The sequence below is a fragment of the Aythya ferina genome, assembly GCF_964211825.1.
Source record: "Aythya ferina genome assembly, chromosome: 1".
In the NCBI taxonomy this organism is placed as follows: Eukaryota; Metazoa; Chordata; class Aves; order Anseriformes; family Anatidae; genus Aythya; species Aythya ferina.
This window is the reverse complement of record NC_140296.1, coordinates 22455455-22476931: the sequence shown is the minus strand read 5'-3', so window position 1 is coordinate 22476931 and position 21477 is coordinate 22455455. Positions and strand designations below refer to the sequence as shown.

The 21477-nt window shown below is 40.7% G+C and overlaps 1 protein-coding gene across 5 annotated transcripts in view; it reads right to left on the bottom strand.

Annotated features, from left to right (window-relative positions):
- The window catches only part of MTUS2 (microtubule associated scaffold protein 2), a 279879-nt gene that overhangs the window by 79930 nt on the left and 178472 nt on the right, over positions 1-21477 (bottom strand). The gene's annotated exons all lie outside the window — the stretch shown is intronic.

Genomic DNA, 21477 nt, shown 5'->3' with positions numbered 1-21477 from the left:
TATAGCTCAGAGAAGAAACTCAGCCTGGACAGCCAGACATGAAATTCCTCCTCTGAATGGGGCACCTTCAGGCTCCCACCACGCACCTTGGATTTGGGGAGTCTTCTCCAAACAAGTGGCTTCTGTCAGGAGGAACCATGTTAACCCATGTCATTGGTGTACATCATTATATCTGCTACTTTTATACTAAAACTATAGTTACTCTTAAGTCAAAGGATGCTGAATTGAAGATACTTTAGGGGGCCAGAGGGGATTTGTGGATATAACTCTTACTTCAAGAGGCTAATGATTACATCTAGGAGCACTGGCAAAAACATCACAGTTTCTTGGACTAGTACTAGCTGCTGGTATTGAAATTACACAAGTTACAAAAAGGTCATTAAACCTTTCCTGGTCTTCTGCATCAGTAGGCAAGTTGCTGCCGGGCTGGACACATAGCTGCATCATCCGTTTTAATGTGATATAATACCAAGCCATGCAGATAAAAACTTCTTTAGGGTTGGACACTGATACTGTTACTAAAATGACTGGTAAACTTGATAAAGGATTTGATGTTCCAAAACAACACAGTTGTATGTAAAAGACCTTCTTGGTCTATTACAAGCATTCAGTCCCAGCAATTTCCAGAAATTTTACAATTCTTCATTTTTAAGACAGCAAAGCCACTCCCCTTTAACATGCCTAAGTGGAGCATCCTAATTCTTTTGTGTCAGAACAACACTTTCAGGCCTCTCTGAAAATAACTTGGATGGTGCTTCAGTCAGGACAGTGTGTTAACTTTTTAGGACATGGTCAGGCGCGGACAATCAAGCATTATTCACACAAACCATTGATCTTGAGAGAAACGTTCCCTTTCTCAAAACTTTGAATTCAGTAAGAGAGGAGGCTAATGGTTTATAGCTGATGGTCTGTATTGAAATTAGGATGTATATCATCATCCTTTTCCTGTGTACCCAGTCAGGAGGAGAGGAGAAGGGTGAGTACATGACACCTGGGCTCCTCATGGGTCTGTCACTGAACCAAGGGCAGATCAACCTTCTACAGCCCTTTCGACAGCCTCTGCTTGCATTACCTGGTAACAGCCACATCAGCAGGAGATAGCACAGCATCCTCTCTGAAGGGACACATTTTATGAGTGGAGAGCATGGCTGTGTAGATTGGGCTGTCCAATGCCTGGCCTGGCCAAGACATCTGACATTGGCTTGGTTGGACTGGCCTCAAGTTCTTGCAGGATCATTCCAGCTCTGTCAAAAGGAGACACAATTCCCTTTGGAGCTGGCTGTTTAAAACTAACTACCAGGCTTTGCCCAAATCTGAATACCAAAAGTGTTCAAGATTTGTCATGAATAATATTTAGTTAGTCATAAAGCACCCAGTGAATGCTATTTAAAAACAAGTGGGAAGGCCTCGTTTGATTCTGCTTGCTTTCAGCAACCCGCAGCAGAGTTGAAAACCCTGAGGCTCCCTGCCTACAAAATGCATGGCCAGGATGTGAGGGATTCAGGTTGTTTCAAATTAGGCAATGATTAGTAGGCAGTAACTTGAACTCGAAATCATAGTTGGTAAATTAGGACTCTGTGTTCTGTCATATTCACATCCATGAGGGCCCCCTGGGATCATTCAGTGCTTCCGGGCCATGGTCTTTTAAGTGTTTGGGCACTTGGTTGGATTTAGGGCTCTCACTAGGGAGGAAAGAGGTAACTAAATTTTGCAAGAAGTCTCTATTTGTAAGGTCATGTTTCTAAATCCATCATTTTTAAGAAACAAGGTTTTGATGTTCCAAAGAGACATAATTACATGCACCCTTGCTGATGTTTTTCCCCTAATTAGGACCTTTGAAGATAAATTCACTTGTCCACCTCTGACATGTGAAAACTGAACTGAAGGATTAACAAGGAATATCCTATTAATTTCACCTCTGTATGAATTCTCCTGTAGTTAAGACCTTGAAGGGACTACTTAAATGAAAGCTTTTTAATCATATGCTTAGTACATGGCTTATTGAAGTAGGAGAGCTTCTCATTTTGTACAATTTTAAATCCCAGTGAATTTTTTGAAGATACCTGGACTTATTAACAGGATTAAGAAAGTGTATATATATTCGAGTGTGGGCGGGTGAGTCGGAATTAAGTTAAGGAGTCATAAAGTACAGTCAGAAGTATGGTCTGTAATGTTTTATACTAACACGTATAATGCCTTTTGTACTGCAGGTGCATCTAATTAACAGTGTCTGTACTGGACGAGTGCAGAAATATTAAACCGGAGGAGTGCCCACTGGAAAATTGTAATTCAAGTGATTTCCATAGTACTGCAGTTGCAGGAAAAAGTCTTCAAAGCCCTGTGCTTTTGACGATAAGTTTGATAGCTCTTAGCACTACTAATGAGCAGCAGAGGCCTCAGGAGAGCACAAGTGGCAGATCTGCCTGGCAGACTCCCATGTATCTTTGCTGGCTATGCAGAGTTTCTTTCCCGTCTGTGGTGGCCCAATCTGACAGGCCCACCACATGCTCTTGGTGTTTTCCTGGGCTCTGAAGGCAGGTGAGTATGTGAAAATCACAACTGCTTTTACTGCAAAAGAAATTCTACTTTTTTTTTTTCTTTTCTTTTTTTTTTTTTTTCTCTTCCTTTTCCTCTTATTTTGCAGGGAAGTGTAGCCTAAGAGCATCTCCAAGACTTTTTATTTATTTATTTATTTTAAAGAAATATATTGGTTATTTTGAAAGGGCATATACTCTGCTACAGCATCACACTACTGTGATAGCACAAAGTTAAAGTTAAAGTTGTATTTGTTCTGAGAAGTGCTTTAAAAGCTCTTCCTTCTCTCCATTAAGTGTAGACAATGATCTCAAGCCATTTGGGTTCTAGTGCCTGACATTTAAATGTATGGGTAACGGCACAGCTTTGGAGCAATGTTACTGAGGACAGCCCTCATGTCAAAGGAGACTCTTGGAGACAGAGCAGGTTTCCTATGGCAGAAATGCCAGTTCTCAGCATTTGACTTTTTTGTGTCCTAAGTGGCAGTAGGTAATGAATTTAACATAAATGAATATGGTGCTGGGTTGACCAGTGCCCTCTATTTGTTTTCTTTCCCTAGAAAGGGAGAAGAGAGCCTGCAGTACCACTGCCACAGTCGGTGTCCTGTGGTCACTGTTACAAGGTTTCTTCAACAGGGATTCTGAATATCAGGTATTTGCAACCAAAATTTGTCTTCACACTGAAAAACTGAATGAAATTTGTGATGATTAGTAAGAGAGCACTTTGTCTGCATTAGAGGCGAATCCTGGGCAATCAGCCTAGCTTCTCCAGCATCATTTTCGCAGTGCTCTTATTTTAGCAAGAGAGCTATGAAGATTAATTAATTGAAAATTGCTTTGGATGAAAGGCATTAGGTAAATATCAGTTATTGCTGTTAAGAGCATTTCAGAAAAAAAAAAAAAAGTTTATCTGCACATGAGGTGAGTTTTTTCTGCTTTCATTCGCACCCATGTGATTCTGGTAAATGTGAAAAATATTTGGTAAAAGCCACCTCCAACCATGCTGCTAGTGCCTGTGGTGTAATATTCTAGCGGTAATTCATTAATGAAACCCACCTTTATCTTGACAGCTTTCATTCTAAAACAGTGTGGCAACTACTGCTGTTTGCCTACAGGAGGAAGGATGTGCTAAGTAATGAGTAATTCATGGGCTTAAATACGAAGGGAATAAATTGCACTGTAAAATATTTATAAAATGTTACTGGGGTTTATTGTGAATTTTCAGAGCAAAACACCTATCTAATTTTACTCATTGTAAAAGTGGATAAAAAATAAATTATTTTACATATATACATATATATATAAACCATAAACAGAATACTTCCTTAAGATCATGGAAAATTTTGAAAATTAAAATTATCTGCCCAAGGGATTTAAGAAGAAATATGTGACAAAGTACAAGAGCACTTGGTCTGGTAGCAGTACTGTTCCATATACTTATTCCTTTAATTCCCAACCCTGAGCTTATTGTTCTGTTATTTTAGCAGAAAGATATGAAGAGAGGTAATGTGGAAACTCCCTGAGCAGGTTTTCAGGTGGAATTTGAGACCTGAGACAGCTGGCAGAGCAGCAGTGAAAGCTGCTTTTCTTTTGAGTAATCCATCCAGAATCCAAGGTACAAACTCCCTGTTTCCTGACCTGTATTTCCCAAACCACATGCCGTTTCACTACAAGTGAAGCTGCTAATAGATTCGCAGTAGGTGGAGGGCATTTACACTACACATGGGATGTTATTCACATTACAAAACGCAGATGCTTGACATACGAATGACCTCTGATATGGTAAGTACAGACTTTCATATGTTACTGCAGCATAGTAATCCCTTGCAAAAGCTTTGGGTATGAATTACCAAGAATGATCCTCCTCTAGCAGGGCTGAGGTGAATCTGGGTTAACAGACCTGCTAGTATTGCTAAGTGAAGAGTTTGCTCTGCTCTCTCTTCTTTAAAAAATAAATTGGACTGTTTCAGACTCCGTCAAACAACCAGTCTAAGGGACTGCCTGGTATCCATCCCTACACACAGCCTCACAGCTTTTTAGAGCTCATGAACAACAAGACACTGAGAGACTCCTGATGACCAATGTGGAGCAACATTACCAAGCCTCAGAGATGATAATATCCCCATGGTATCAGAGGCTAGCAGAGCTCAGAAAGTCACCAAAAATGGCCAAACTGAGCAAGATTGTAGGTATGGACCCATGTGCAAGGAGCAAGGGAATGTACCTATTCAGGTCTTATTCTTTGAACCTTTCCCAGGTGGCATTGTTTATGTTCTAATGAACATCATTTGGTGATGCAACACCCTTTGAACAGCTCATTTTAACAAAAGTTATGGAAAGCACACTCTTAAACCCCAGTGATAACACTGAGGTAGAATGCTGTATTTTAGACCATGTGTCTCCTAAGGCGAGTATGGCCATCGTTAGAAATGAAGATCCATTCCACCAGAATCCCATGCTCAAAAATAGCCAATGGCTTGTCAGTAGCTGTGAAAAAGAAAACAGCTTCAGTTTTTGTAAATGGAAACAATTTTTTTTCCCGGTATTTACATGGCATAGTTTCATGAACTTCCTCTGGGTTTGGTTTTGGGTTTGGGTCTTGTTTTCTTGTTTATACAATGAAAAAACAATGAAAATTTGAGAAATATTCTGGCTTTTTCAGATCAGTCAACACATCAAATTTTCCCTGTAAGATTTGTGATTTGATTAAAATTGATAATGAAATTGTAACTGTTACACCTCAGACAAGGCTTTTTATCATCTGAATTCTCTGGAACTGAGAAAAAGAACAATGTTTTAGCAAACGGTTCCTGTGAATTTAGAAATGTAACAGATTATGGTGAAAAGCCTCTGAATTAGATTATTTTTTGGGGGGAGGAATCTTCATGAGTATTTCACCTGGTTCTTGTTAGCAGAATGCAGGGAATTGCAACAAATCAAAGACATTTTTGCTCATTGGGTGATCTGGAAGATTTAACAATGTCAGTATCATCGCCAACTTCTAGTCATCTATTTTTTTTTTCAGCAAGCTGTTTCGTGAATAGAAAAACTGATGAAATCTGGTCTCCTCTGAACTGGTGCTGTGTGATTTATAAGTCTCCACTACAGTGATGGTGACAGCACACCCAAGTCCCAGTTACTCCCACAACAGTGCTCCCAGTGCCCCATCAGGTACAGCATGAATACCCTTAGATCCTCCTCAGCCCTTCCCCATGGAAAGGCTACATAAATAACACACGGGACCTGTGCTGCTTTTCCAGAGCCTCTAACCAGTGTGCAGGCTCTGGTGTTGTGGCAGGTGTTGTGCCAGCAGGCAAAACAAGACCAAAAACACTGAGCTCACAAGGAAGACTTTTTCTTAGAGAAAACACTAGTTTAGCCATCAGTGAATTCTAAAGAAACCTGTAGGACATGGAGAAGCTTCTGCCCTCAGAGAAATTCAAGTAACAGTTACAGTAGAGATGGACAAAGTGGAGCTTATTAATACGGGACTTATCCCACTGAATTACCCACGTTCTGTTTCTATAAGAAACCATACACACCAAAAAAAATCAGAGAGACAACCCAAACACTTAATGCATTAGGACGTCAATTAAAAATAAAACACCACCTGGAATGACAGGGATGGTCTTGGGAACCCAAAGGAAGAGGGAAAAGCCCTTTGCTGCCTCTCTCAAAATGACTGCAGTGATACCAGATGGGAAGCCTGGGGCTGGACTTTCCAACTGGTGAGCAGTGGGAAGCCTTTCTAATGCTGCATGGACACTTCAGTTTAAGCAGGAGAACAGTCCTAAATTAGGAGCGTTGACAATAAATGCAGCTGTCATACATCTGCTACTAAAAGAAAAACTATTGTTAAGAAATATATTATTAACTTAAACACCACATGAATCCTTCAGAAGCTAAGACTGAGTGGATTACCGAAGGGCAAGTGCTTTCAGCCTATGTTTAATACATGTCTTATTAATTTAAAGCCTCATGATTGCCTTCAATATGATTATGACCCCAAATCAACCTCCATTGTATTTGCCAAAGTTGTTGTTAAACTCTTTATGTGGTGGAACAATTACTTCTGAAAGCCTGACTGTTTTTCAGAAGGTAAATACATGAGTCTCTGACTCAGATTACTTGAGCCTTGAGGCTCGGTCTCCCCAGGGTCTCATTCCATAAAACCAGGACCACCCAGCATCCTCCATTAGACATAAACAAACACACACTTGCATACAAGGAGCTGATAGAGTCACATTTTCCATTTGCTCCCTAGAAGCAGAAAAATGAAACTGGCCATTAAGAGTCGTGGAAGATCTGCTGCCAGGTTTTCCCTCCTGGTGCCTTTCCAAAGTGAAAAGGGAATGGAGTGTTTGCATCCCCTGGTGTTACAGAAATCACCACTGGATTTTTGAGTCAGCATAGCAAACCAATATCCCACTTGACCACAGCCTGAAGCTGGGGATGTAGAATGGGGATGCGTGAAGTGTTAGGGGGCTGCCCCAGGTGGCAGACAACCCCAGCAGGACCCCTTGCCAAATGGCAAGGCTTAGAGCCACAAGCAGGTTGCTGTGGCATGGCCACATAACCATGGCCATGGCTTAGCCAAGCAGTCACGAACGCAGAGACTTGCTGGTTCAAGGGTATAATCCTTCCCCTGGTCCAGATCAGATAAGACAGTATGACAGCTATTAATTATACGAACAAGTACTATCAAACCATATTTAACACAAACACAGCATCTGACAACTTCTACCAGCCTACAAGATGAAAGTTCCCTTTATTTATGACTTTCCTTTCTGTGAACATTTAATTGCTTGCACAACAAGCCATTTTGAAAATACATAAGTCTGTGTAAGGTTCTTTAAGTATTTATAAAATGTCTTTTCTAGGCTAATAGGATGCCTTGAAAGAGCTCAGAGTCACAATTTGAAACAGATACAGAAACAGTCACAATTACAAAGATATTTGATATCTAGCAACAACCATGGCAATGGCAATTCTTTGCAAAAACTCTGTGTAGATGTATCTATACCACAGTTTTAAACAGGAGCAGTCAAAGGTAACAAAGTCCTCAGTGAGAAACAAAGCAGAAGTGTGAGTTCCTGAGAAGTGTCCCTCTTCAGTGCTTTGCACAACCCTTAGCACAAAAAAGGCTGGACCTGGCTGTGCTCCTGCTTCACCACTGCAATATGGGTGCAGGGTGATAAGATGCCATTGAATCTTTTTAGAACACCAAGCCCTGGGCTTGGGAAGGTCACTGCAGAAGAAAACATCAGCCCTATGGTCAGGCAACACATCCAACTAATTCAGTTTTCTGCTCTCAGTGGTGATATCCTCTCACCCCGAGACTCCTCCAGCCTCAAAAGCATGGCACTTCGAGGACTTCTGAGCTCAGGATGCTTTCCGTGTGCAAAGGAGCTCTCAGTGGCTTTCTTTTCTGTGGACCTCTCCAGTCTATGCTTAAGTCCATGTAGCCTTCCCTGGCCCTGCTGCCTCCCCATCTCTGTGCTTCCCACCTTTCAGCAGTGGGTGTGTTTTTCTTAAATTGAAGACTTGGCCCAGATGCCCCAGTTTGGAGCGTGTGATGAGGTTGGTTCCTCACACAGTGCGATGCCACCATTTGGAAAACAAATCCTTGAGCAGTATCCCAGATGAGTAGTTGAACTGCATCCAGGCATTTCCAAAGACCTCTGCCAAAGTGTACAGTCAGTGCATGCATGATGCACAAGTATTTGATTTATACAGTCAGTTCCTACTTATATTTTGATCCCCATATGCCGTTTCTTTTCTTCTCCTAGAAAAGATGCTTGGCTGCTCATCAGCTGGAGCGAGTCCAATAACAAAGACCAAGCCCTAATGACCAGGAAACATTTCTGATGGAGAAAAGGTGGGCGGTCTCCTCCGACTTTATTTTTTCCTTTCCCTTCTTCAGCTCTCTTGTTGTGAAGGCATATGTGTGTCATGGAGGGGTGCTGAGTGTAAAGGATGAGTCATTCACTTTCCTCGCTGTGCCCTGTTTTGTGCAGATTTTCAGGCACAGAGAAGAAAAGCAGATCTCTGCATTGGGAATGGGATAGGAACCAACCCACCTCAGCAGAGCCACACAGATCACCTGGCTACACAGAGTTCGTTGCTGAGAAATTAATTTCTTGCAGGTCCTGAGCTCCCTACCGGCTTGTTACAACCATCAGCAATCAAGTCTGAAAGTTTTGTTGTAAACCTCTGCCTCCAGGAAACATTATTTGTAAATGCAAATTAATTCAGGTTTGGCCACATAGTCCATTTTAATATATTTTCCATTGCATTCATTGATTTTCATTTTCCAAAAGCACACCCTATATATACAATCACCTAAAGGTTTTCAGACCCCTTGGTTCCCAGCTGAACCCGATGGGAACCGTGAGCAATTCACTTCTACTGCCACTGGAGGTCAGGCACTATCCTGACAACCTACAGTAAACAGGGACTAAAATCCATGGTGATTACATGGATCCGAGATCACATCTGCTGATAAAGCAAGTCAACCCTAAGAGAAGACTTGAGACCTTACTTTAGCTTGGCCTAGGAACGAGCACAGGATTATTTGTTTTCCTGCTGAATCCTGATTCATTTCTGTTCTTCTGTCTATTTGCAATTCTGTCAAATTGGTTATTGACAACATTGGGAAAATATTTAGGTGAAGACTCAGATTAAGCTGCTTGCCTAGATAATGGCATAAGAGAACAATTCACATGGCAAAAATGCTAAAGGGTAAACTATTTTCAGTGAAGTTGAATTCAGCATTTGACCAAGTAGGAGAGTCCTGTAAGTGCTGAAAATGGTTCTTTAGTTACAAGTTACACCATAAATTCAGATTTCTGTGAAGAAAATAAGAGTAATTTAATGATCTAGTATCATTTGCCTGGCACAAACAATTCATCTGTTCAGTCTCTTTGATCCACTGATCCACAAAATGGTCAGCCCGACCCATCTTTGCTCCTTGCAGGGCTCCTTTTTTGTGCTCCGACACCAAACATGCCTGTGAGAACTGAGATCTCAGCCCAACGTGGCACATTTCAGGGAAGCAAAAAGTATATTGCCATGGGTCAGTGACTGGCTTTTTCGGAAATCAGTGCTGTCAAGGAGCTACGTGTTTTATTTTCTGCTGCACAATCATCAAAGCCTTGGAACAGAACAGCAGCATGTGTAGTGACACCACAAAATACAAAATGCCCTATAATATACTTGGTGGGCAGTGCAGCAGTGCCTGCAGTGAGGCCGTGATGGGGACACCAGACCTTTCCTTGCCCTGTGACTCTGTAATGGCTTCATTACTGCCCTTGTCCCTGTGTGGGTCAGTGCCCAGCCAACATTTCCCTCCACTTGTTTCATGGCTCAGGATGATCTAAGCAAAAGGCAGAGACCTTCTTCACTCCCAGCATCATGTTACATCTAAAAGGAGCACTTGCTTAAGATACAGGAATAAGGAAAGAAAGAAGAAAAAACGAAGAGAAAAAAAGGTGATATCCATTGATTTCCCTCTCTTCAGCTCCTACCAGAGCATGAAAAAAGTGATGGTAGGAAGAACCTGCCCTGACAGGAGCCAGATTCAGAGCGGTGATGTTGCCTCTATAGGTAATGGCATGACCAGACTCCATATTCAGGCAGTGACCAGCCCTAAACCTGATGCCAACTACTAGGATCAACTTTTTGAAACACTCTGCAAATCCATGTCATGATGTAAAGGGGCTTTTGAGGACAATAAATATCTCATGGTCCAAAAAGAGAAATCCGTAACTCTGAACTCAGCTTGCTCACCAGTATCTTGCAGGGCAGGAAAACCCCTTTTCACAGCTCCACTAAACAAATCAACGTCTCCTTCAGTGGGGGTGAGGGAGGTACTGAAGGTTGCTTTCTGGTTCTACACATCAGAAAAATGAAGTTTAGCAAATGATCAAACACAAACAAGGGCAAAACAAACAGAACAGCCAAACTCTTCTCAGAAAAATAGTCTCCAAAATAATGTTTTTAGTAGTGATTACAGAGTCACAGACATTTGGTATTGATATATCCAGCTGTTATAATCCAGGGTGTATGTACAAGATTCTCCCATAGTATTTATCTTCAATGGTTGACAAGTGTCTCTATGCTTGGCTACATTTAAAGGACCGGTCTCTGAAACCTCATTACAGGTACATGATATCGTTCGTGGTCTTTTGATGTAGTATTATATCGTTTGTGGCCTTTTATGGTGTAATTAGCACATTAATGTTCAATCTGAATTAGCAAAACAAGACTGACTCAGGGTCCCAAAATGCTGAAACCCTGTGACCAGTGGGGGACCAAAGCCCAGATGTGAAAGATGGAAAGTATTGTAGTCCAAACATGTATTAATTATATAAAAATATTAAAGTTTTCATGTTTGCCACTGACACTTTTGTGACCATTATTAACTATTAATTATTAGGGACTGATTCACCCTAAAAAAATTGGCTATTGGAATTTGAAATATTCACTCTACAGTCACTTTACAGTAAGTCCATAAGAAGAGACATCTGCAGGGCCTCTCTTCTAGGAAGACTTGAACCACTTTCAAGTGGGGCCTATTTGTCTCTGCTGATTAGAAAAGAAGCCTACGGTGAATACTTCAGATGGAGAAATTCTAACTTTAAGATGTCTAATTAGGGCAGATGAATCCCAAACCTAATTTGCTTGTGCCTTTAATTTCTCAAAGAAATACAATGGACCATAATATTAAAAGCAATGACAATGATGCTTTTAATGCAGCACCGACAAAACTTATTTCTCTATTCAACTGTAAAATACCATAATTTCCAGAAAACTATGAAGTATTATAGTATTTGATTTCATTGTTTTGGTTAAGTAACAAAGAAACTAAAAAGCTGTGAAGTGCCAGTAAAAGAGGACAAATATATGCTGCTGAAATGGCTATTTGAAGCTGATTTGACTTAACTAAGTACCATTTACCATCAGGGGACAGTACTTCAACAGGGATCAAGCTTTGCTTCTAAGCACATGCTTATATATGAATGCCCAAATAAGCAATTTATTTAACTGGGACTTCTCAGGTGTTTAAAGTTAAGTGTTGTCCTCAGTGCTCTGCTGGATTATAACCTCAACATGGGAATTCAAGTTACTGCAGTTCCATGAGAATACAGGATCTGTGACAGTGGGTCAGATTGATGCTCCAGATGGATTTGTGTGCAATAATGCACAATTTGAGGATAAGAAGACTTAGAACTGTGCTGTGACATAAAGAGTCCATTTATTCTGGGAGCCTTTTGACAATTTTGGCACTGTAGAGGTATTAACTTTTATTCATGCACGTGTGCAATAGATTCAGAGAAAATGTCCACATCATGAGAGGTTATTGGCATAAAGCAAAGAAATTTACAGGAATTTATTACCTATAAAAATAAAAATCTTTCATCCGTTATTCTCTCTCACCAAATAAAGTATGCTTTTCAAGTGTAAGAAAGCTTCTGCAGCCGCAGATTTAGCAAGCCTTCTAAGTCCCCTGCATTATCAAAGGCAATTTGAAGGAGCTGAGCTTTACCCTAATGAGACAATCTTCCTGTAAATGTAAGATATTTCATGGATTAATCCTTTTAAAGCGTGAAGCCGTTCGGTGAAATCACCACACACAGTTTCATTCAACAAGTCCATTTTCTTAGCTAAGCAGCATTAAATAACCAAACTGAAGCTATGAGTCTCATAATTACAGACTATGAAAGCAGGCATAACACAAGCTACTTGTGACTGACCTGCATCTTAACTCGGAGGTACATAGTTGTTGATGAACAATACCAATTTTTTTTTTTTTTTTTTTTAGGAAAAAAGGGTAGAATAAAATGACCAGTCACTTATTTCCAAAGTTTGGTTAAGCACGATTTACTTTCCACCCACAAGGAAGACATATTGCATGATTAGATGTAAGAGATTAAACTCAATTAATTGCATGTTCTGGGATTAAAAAATAACAAAAACATGTGTTTGCAATAATCTGATTAAGGGGATATTTGAAAGAGGAAACGAGCAATTTCCCTTCTTATAAGAGTCTCACGGACATTGATACATAGTTTCTGCTCCCAAACTGAGAAACATGTAAGTAGATAGCAATAAAAAGCAAAGCTCCTGGCTTATCAGAAGAAGGATTCTGTAAGTAAAATGAAAATACAGCTATCACCACTGGAAAAAAAAATGTCACTTTTGCAAAACATGCTAAGATAAGCAAAGGAGGGGATGATTTTTCCTTTGGATCTCTACTCTAAAAAACTGTTGCCTAAAGCTGAAAGATTTCTTACAGTTGGGGTATTTATAAAGAGCATATCCCGTGGAGAGCCTCTGGTGGCTAACTGTGTGTGAGCACGTACTTCTGCCTTTTCTCTGTCCAAACACTTACAGGGTAGCTCTTCCTCTACACAGATATTTACTTGCAGGAAACTTGTAGGGATTTCATAGTTCTTAACCCAAATTCAAGGTTCAGAGAACTAGGAGAATTGCAGACACACACCACCGCCTGCACTTCACTTCCATAGACAGCCAGGCCAGCAGGGAATGCATGTGGCCACAGGTATTCCTTCTACCCTCAGCATCTCCACCAGCTCTGGTGCATTTTTTCTTTTTGTCTTCAGAAACAGTGTCTGTCTTTACCTTCTAGCTGCAGGTAGAACTCATGTAAATTAGAAAAAAGTCATTAAATATACAAGAGGAAGAGCAAAATGAACTATGTACAAGGTGCCGTTAGCCACATACAAAAAATCGGAGTCAACTATTAAGTATTTTGCTTTACACTTCATTGAGGTTGATGTACTCTAATAAAATACTTTTTTTTTTTTTAATGGAAATAATTTGTGGTGATCATTTCTAAGTTACATGTGTTTGTCATTAAGCACCAATTAAAAAGATGATATTAAAAATCCAAATTACCAGAAGGTCCAGGAGGTCTGGTATGATGCTTTGGGTGCATGGTATGCTTGTATGATGCTTTTGTATAAGTGCACAGACTTACATTTACATTGTACCAAGTGCTGAATAAGTAGCTAATGCTGCAGTATGGATAGGGCATAGGAAAGAACATTTCAGGTCACCAAAAGGAAGGAAGGAAGGAAGGAAGGAAGGAAGGAAGGAAGGAAGGAAGGAAGGAAGGAAGGAAGGAAGGAAGGAAGGAAGGAAGGAAGGAAGGAAGGAAGGAAGGAAGGAAGGAAGGAAAGAAAGAAAAAAGAAAGGAAGGAAGGAAGGAAGGAAGGAAGGAAGGAAGGAAGGAAGGAAGGAAGGAAGGAAGGAAGGAAGGAAGGAAGGAAGGAAGGAAGAAAACAAAAAGATTCATTTAATAAAATAGGTTCTTTTTTAATAAATAAATAAATGCCTCCAAAAAGGGAGCACTTTTTGCAAAATGGTAATATGAATGATGGTATTCTCACTGGCATGAAAATCATGGGGTATGTATTCAGATTAACCAAAAAAATAGCAACTTTTCTGTTTTCTGGGAAAAAAAAAAAAAAAAAGGCTTTGGCTTTAGAAAGCTACAACTGAAATGAGTGAATGAGTATGTTAAAATAAGCAACATTCAAGGAAAACTGCTTAAGGTATACAACATGTAAGACATGAAACCACTTCATTAGGAAACCCAAGATGATTTAAATCATTAGCTGGGGTAAGTGGTTGACTTTTACTTTTTCTGCAATCAGAAATACATCATTCTGAAAAAATTGCCATCAACTGGAATTGCAGAAAGTAAAGAAGAGACTGTTCCAAACTTGCTGTTTAATATTAGACCTGAAAATGTCTCTGATGAAGCCTGAGTCAGACACCTTGATTCAAAAGTCAGGAAATCCAGCAAGGCAAGCAACGAAAGTCCACATCCCATCCAGCTTCAAAACCAGAGTATAACACAACAACCCACAGAACAAAAATGAACAGGAGATGCTTTTTGCAGTTCAGTTCCTTCTGCACGTTGTTTAACATGACATTTTTCATGACTCCAACTGCTGAGCAAATCTTAGAGCTTTACTTTTTCAGGTCAGAAGGGGCCACCTAAATCGACCCCAAGCACATTAGAGATCCCATATACACAACCCAGAGGCCTCAATGCCAAACCCCAGGACTCACAGCAGGCATACAGTACATTTCTTTGTTCAGCTCATTGACACTTTGCTATAAATGGAGAGCTGGCAACACCACGGTGCCACCAAACCCCTGAAGTGATGGGAAGGAGCTGCCACTTGGCCCTAACTCCCAAGATCTCTGTCAATGGGATCTGGGAAAGTCCTCACACCTAATGATCACTTGGATCCTGGGGACTGAACAGCCACCTAAGGCAGAACAGTTGATGAAATCCTACACTGGCAAATTCAACAAAAGATGCTATGCCAGCTCCTGTAGGAATTCACTCTGTCTTGGCCTTTGTGTCCTTACTGACTTAATTCCACATGTGTTTTACTTGTATATACCAGCTTAATTTGTTAACTCTGAAATCAGGTCAACTCTCTGCCCATCTTTAAAAAAGAAAACAAATAAACACAAAAACAACTAAGCAAATATAATTCTCCATTCAAAAGAACTACATTTGCCAAGGAGTTTACAGGTGACATCTCAGCATCTTCTTTAACACTGAAAGATGGCCTCCACAAATCTAACAGCAATGCAACCTTACATTTCAAAGCCACTCTTATCTTTGCTGTATATGTATATCTTTGTTTTCCTCCATTGCCCAAAACAAATCTCTCAGCTAAGACTTTTGTTGTTACCTGTTTCCCATTTCTGGCATGTACAGTCTATAGTTTGTTGGTTTGAATAATTTACACTTCTGCACAGTCAGGATCTGAGAGTGAGGTGTTTATGTAAGGTCGCAGGCAGGAAAGAAGATGAGACAGCCTCTTTGATCCAGCCACCTTTGTGTCTAGTGACTCATTACTATGACTCTTTTGCTCTTGTTTGATTTCTTAAATTGTGTGCAAGGTTCAAAGCAGTGACAATCTTTCCAGAGTAGGGAGTCAGGAGCTCAGAGGCATCGAAACTGTGTAAATATCTGTGTAGACATCATCAATATTTAGTGACCAAAAAGTCAGAACAAACAGTTTTTAAAAAATAAAAAAAAAAAATAAAAAGCGAATGTTGCTACAACAGAGCAACAAAGGAAGCAAATCTTCTCTGTCGTTACTATTTGCACTCCTGAACACAGCACCTGCTCCCTGCCAGAGCACTGCAGCATGGCAGACAGGCACATAAAACTAACATGCACTTATTTTTCAAGGAGGTTGGAAAGTTAAGGGCAAAAACAAGGCAAGAGCAAGGCACCCCAGCAATCGGAGTCACTACCCAACAGTGTGACCTTGTGCTGATTTGGCCCTGCTGTCCCCTGTGTGTAGGCAGTAGGGCTGTACCTGTGTGAATACACCACATTGCTGAAAGAAAAAAGGTGCAACAGCCGCTTAGACGTCCCAAGATGTGAAAACCTCCCTTCCCTGATCCCTGGGGCTGCTGTGCAAGGTTGCAGGCTTAAATGCACCCACCTTTCCCCATCACCTGGTCTGTGTGGCTGCAGTGGCAGGTGCTGCGCTGGGAGGAGGGTGGCTGGGGTGAGTGATGTGATGCCTGGTGGCACAGTGCCTGGCAGTGCCACCATCGGCTGCCCTGTGGCTGCAAGCTTGCAGCTCAATGGTGACAAGCATATGTTTCCTGCAGGGCTGGTCTGTGCTCGCCAGCTGCTCACAGGGAATGAGGAGGGAGGATATGGCAGATCTATGCCTCCTTGTCAGGCAGTGTGCTGCTGGCTGCTTGAGATGGACTTTTAGCTTTTCCCTGCCTGTGTTTTCCTTCCTGTCCTTCTGGGCATGCCCCAGGTGGCCAATTCTGTGAGCATGCGGACCGTCCCACTGCTGCTGCACATGATAACAGTGGTACACATCCCTTGGCCTTGGTAAATACAACCACATTTTCCCCTTGGCCCAACCAAAGGACTCAACTGTGACCCTTTACTCACAGTGAACACTGTCAATGAGGAGAAAAATGTATGCGGAGTGATATAGGGAAGGCATCATAAATAAATTAATAATTTTCTTGGACCTCTGTCGAAGTAAGATCACTACATTGCATGTATCAATGCACTATCAGGTCAGTTTGATCTTCACAGTGGAATAATATTTCACCAGAAAGTGGTAAAACTTTCAGATATGGCATTTGATTCATACCAGCATTGTGCTCCTCGGTGTCTGCGATACATATTTGGAATTAAAGTATGGGTGTTATTATGAAGGCGCGTTTGTCTATAAAAAAGCATTTAGAAAAGAGACAATAAAGAATATGCAGCCAAATAACTATGTTTATCTCTGAGCAAAGTCTTTGATCTAAAATGATACTCAAGTCATGGTCCTTCATCATACAGGCACCCATCCAACACACAGGAGGAAGGCATGTGGATCCCCAGGTGAGGTGTAGTCCTCATGAGGATATCCCATCAAATGTTTGACTCTGATCCTAACAGTGCAAGGCAATGCTAAATTTTCTACTTGGGCATTAGTTTTCTGCACAGTGTGGGTTTTGTTTTGTTAGTCAGGTCCAAAAGTCATTGCTCTGATGAGATTGAACCAGGGCTGAGCAGCTGGCTCTGGGCCTTCAGATACCTCCACCTCAAAGACAAAACTGCACATCTCAGGAGGCTTGTTTCACACAGCATTTAACATCAAGGCCCACGTAAAGCAAAACCTGTCTGTGGAAGAAGCGTGCTGGGGGCAGTGCATTGCCAGTAGGCCTGCGATAAAGTTGGGGAGAGGCCTGGGCTGGCCAAGGCGATGCTGAGGGTCATATCTAAGGATAAACTGAGGATAAACTAAGGATAAAATGGGGCTTTTTGTCCCCCTTAGTGCCTGGCTGAGTGGGCTCAGCCTCCTCCTCAGCATTCTGCCTCCCTAGGCCCACTTCCATCACCTGTTGCTGGTCCAGGCCCCTGGGACAGCGCAACTGTCCCAAGATGCTGCTTCAACACCTTGGAGCATCTCTGTCCCCAGAGCTTTCCTTCCTTAGACAAGAGAAACTGAACCCTGCCCAAACTGTGCGGCCTGACGGCACTACATGATGCTCCTGGCCACCAGGTTAAATGCTCAACCCCTCACGTCCTCCCAGGGCTTTCCTCCAAGGCTGCCCGGGGATGCTGCCCCTCAGGGATGCTGCCAGAGCATTCAATCCTGCTGTCAGCTTGTAATGAAATCTGGGAGCAGCAACCCTGGGCTCAGCCCTTGTTTTCCTCAGGAAACCCTCATGGCCACAGGTATAACGTGATCTACAATCACATTAAAATAAAAAAATCTAAATGGCCCAAAATTACAGAGGGTGTTATTTCTCCTTGCAGCACAGCTTTTATCTGCAGTTCCTCCTCCTTCTGGGCTACTGAGCACAGTTGTTAATATGGAAATCCTTGAGGGCTCTCATGTCGCTTGCTACAGCACTTCTTTAGGCTCTGTATGACTGGTCAGGTACTCAGGCATGAAGGAAGCCTGTACTCACTTTTTTTTTTCTGTCTTAGATTATACAGAGAATAAAAGCTTCTTCCACTGACCGTAGTACAACACTTGTTTAGCCAACCCTTTAATTTGCCCCTGCAAAGTAAGTACTGTTAAGTAGTTTTCAATCTTGGACATCATGAACACATAACCATATCATCACCTCCCCTTCAGTCACTTTCCTAGGAGAACTACATTTTAATGAGTGGGTTTTAACTCATTTGGACAACTGCAAAATACACCAGAAATTTAATTTAAATTCACACAATTAAAAAAAAAAATCCTTCCTGAGGTAGAAAGCAAAATTAGAAGTTTGTAATATATTCACTGGACCTATATGAACCACATAGGTCTTATGCACCTTTAAACATATTTGTTAAAATGATAGATTGAATGCTACATCTACAGACAGAAGATCATGGATATGATAAGGTAAAATGTGTATGTCAGGCAGCAGGGAGCATTGTAAAGAGTAAAATAAATGATCTGGTGATTTTTATTTTTTATCTTTAGAAATTAAGAATTCTTGGCAATCACACTGTTGTTAGATGCTTCAGTGTACACATACATCCAGTCTGTGACCTGTGACACAGCTTTAGCCAGCACCACTTGTCACAGCCAACTGTTTGAATGCCTTCTAGATTTTTAGTAGTCTTGTCATAATCTAAAATAAATTGGTTGGACTGAGTAAAGTGAATTCAGCAGGGGTGAGAATACAGCATATTACCAAGGTGGAACACTAACACAATTTAAATTGCGTCCAAAATGTCTCATCAAGTAATAGGCAATTCATCATATCAAAATTCCCTCAGTTGAAAATATTAGTAATTAGACAAAGACTGTTAGTATACCACAGCAGAAAGGATATTGGTTTTATAAACACCAGCTCCGCTTATGCTAACAATATTGCCAGGAGCTATATTTAGTATGCTTCTGACATGTATTTAAATTTCAGGGCATGCTACACGGGGAAAAGCTGGCTCATTTCCATGAGTTATCCTCACTAGTAAATCTTTCCCAACTAATGTATGTTCAAGCTGTCCACAAATGGTGTACCTCCAGCCCACTGAGAGTTCATGAACTGATATTTGAAGTAGAAATACAAAATGGTTTAGGTTGGAAGGCACCTTAATGATAATCTAGTAATATAATGTTTCAGTTATTACCTTTATAAAGTTGAATGAAGAAATTTTGGTCAGGACACTGGCTTTGGGTGACCCTATCCAGAAGCGGGGCCTAGAGGGTTATCAAAGGTTCATCCAAGAGACAGAGAGTTGGAGAAAGCAAAAAGTGAATATATTCCAAAAAATTACAATGGGAATGGTTCTTCCTCAGACTGCAGAGGCTATGGTGCAAGTACAGGGGTACTGGATGGGACTGCACCAGTGGAAGGTCTGTCCCCATATCACTGCAATGAGACATTGCTGAAAGACAGGACACGCTCTTCTTCCAGTGTTTATCCTTAGATATGACCCAGTTAAAGTAAGTCCCTCAATTCCATCTTCAAACTTTTTAACTTTCATTTTGTACTTCTTCATGCAACTTTACTGGCTGACCTGAAAGCCGTAACCTGAAGTGACATCTGCACTGTTCAGAATTTTATCCACTTCACTTCTGGTTTTCACTTCATGAAGAAACCCCCAAATAAAGCAGCTCTCATGAAGAATAAAGTTTTCACCAAGACAGAAAATAAAGTGTCTGAACAGTAAGGACAGGTTAAAACCAATCATAACTTGTTATAAAGGAGGCAAAGAGATATATGATAAGAAAATTCTCAAGTGGGATTTGACCAATATCACACGTTTTTTTTCTTTTCCAGATGATTCTCAGGCTTTCTCATGTTGTCATTTACAAGTATGGTAGGTAAGGCAGCTGTTCCTAAATTATTTTCTGCTGTTTTCTAATCCAGCTGGGATATACTTTTGCATCTATGTCAATTTTACCACTGTGTCAATGTTTAAACATTTTAGCCCCCACAGAGCAGCAATGCAACATCCAAATATCCAATAGGCATTGCAAATATACAAAAAGTGTTATGATATATCACCCTTGATGTGCCCGGAGGACACTGGTAACATCCACCTCATTGATCTACATTTTCTAAAGAAATCTCCCCCTACCCTGAACAAGGACTTGTATTTAGGGGCACCAACTGTATATACACTTAACAGCACAAAATGAAAACCCATCATACTTTACTTTTGTTCATCATAAAACATACTTTTGTTCATCACAAAACACCCTATATAGAAAGAGTAAATCACATTAACAATTTGACCTGTAACAGGTTATGATAGTTTAAAGTGGTTTTCCTACTATTATCTCTCTTGGCTATCAACATGTCCGTCTTAACATCAAAAGCGCAATTTTTGCAGAACAGAATACGGGACCATGTTAGAGACCCCTACACGCAAAATTTGCCAACATGCCTTCAGCATGCTGCAGCCCCTTCCAGTAACTGCATCCCACCCCAGAAACATCTGTCCCGACATCCTATGGCCAATGTACCTCCACTGAATGCCTTGGATACATTCCCAAATATGAGTTATTCTGCACCAGGACAAAGACACTTCACATAATCAACAGAGGACAGAGATATGCAGTTGTCAGTGGGAAATTTGTTTTCACAGAATAGCCACTCCATCTCTGACTTCTAAGCCTTTGTCCCCACGAAAGTCTTAAAAATACATTCAAAAGCCAAGTTTGGGAACTGAAATTCATAACTCAGATGGACAGCTGAAATTGTGGACTCGGTGGGGAAGGTGGCTTTATGGCACATGACAATTTTTCTCACTCTTTTCTAAACCCTTGCTATTTCCCAGATGGTTATTACTTTTCTTTCTTTTTGTCCTAGAAGAACAAATGTCTTTTTCACCTTTCCCTTTTCTAATATCCATCTCCAGTCTTCAAGTGACAAGAACTTTTTTTTCTTCTTTTAAATCATCTGTTAACTTAATCAACTTATGCTGATTAATGTAGTTTATATACAGTTTAATGTTTATGACATACACTGAGGACATCCACTTGAGGAAGACCTTAAGTGTCTTTAGGTAGTTTAATAACTAACATTACCTCTTCCTGTAAATATTTTGCTTTGTTATATCCTCATATCAGTCTAATAATACAGCTATGCCAATACTTCATCTTAAAAAACGACCAATTCACAGGTTTGCAAAATTATATTCACTTGGGTTTTAAGACACTCCAATGTTTTTTAGTATTTGTATTTCCAAAACATAGAATCACACAGACAAGAATGATTTCAGATGTGTTACATCTGGTAAAGCACAGGCAATACAAGCAAAGACAATTTAAGGCTGAGAACCTATAAAACCTCTGTGCAGGCAGAGCTAACTCTGCAAAGCCAGAATTGTTTTACAGTAGTCTATTTATCTGAAGCAAAACGTGCAAGTCCTGGGTGACGTTAAAGATAAGAGAACTTTGTTTCCATG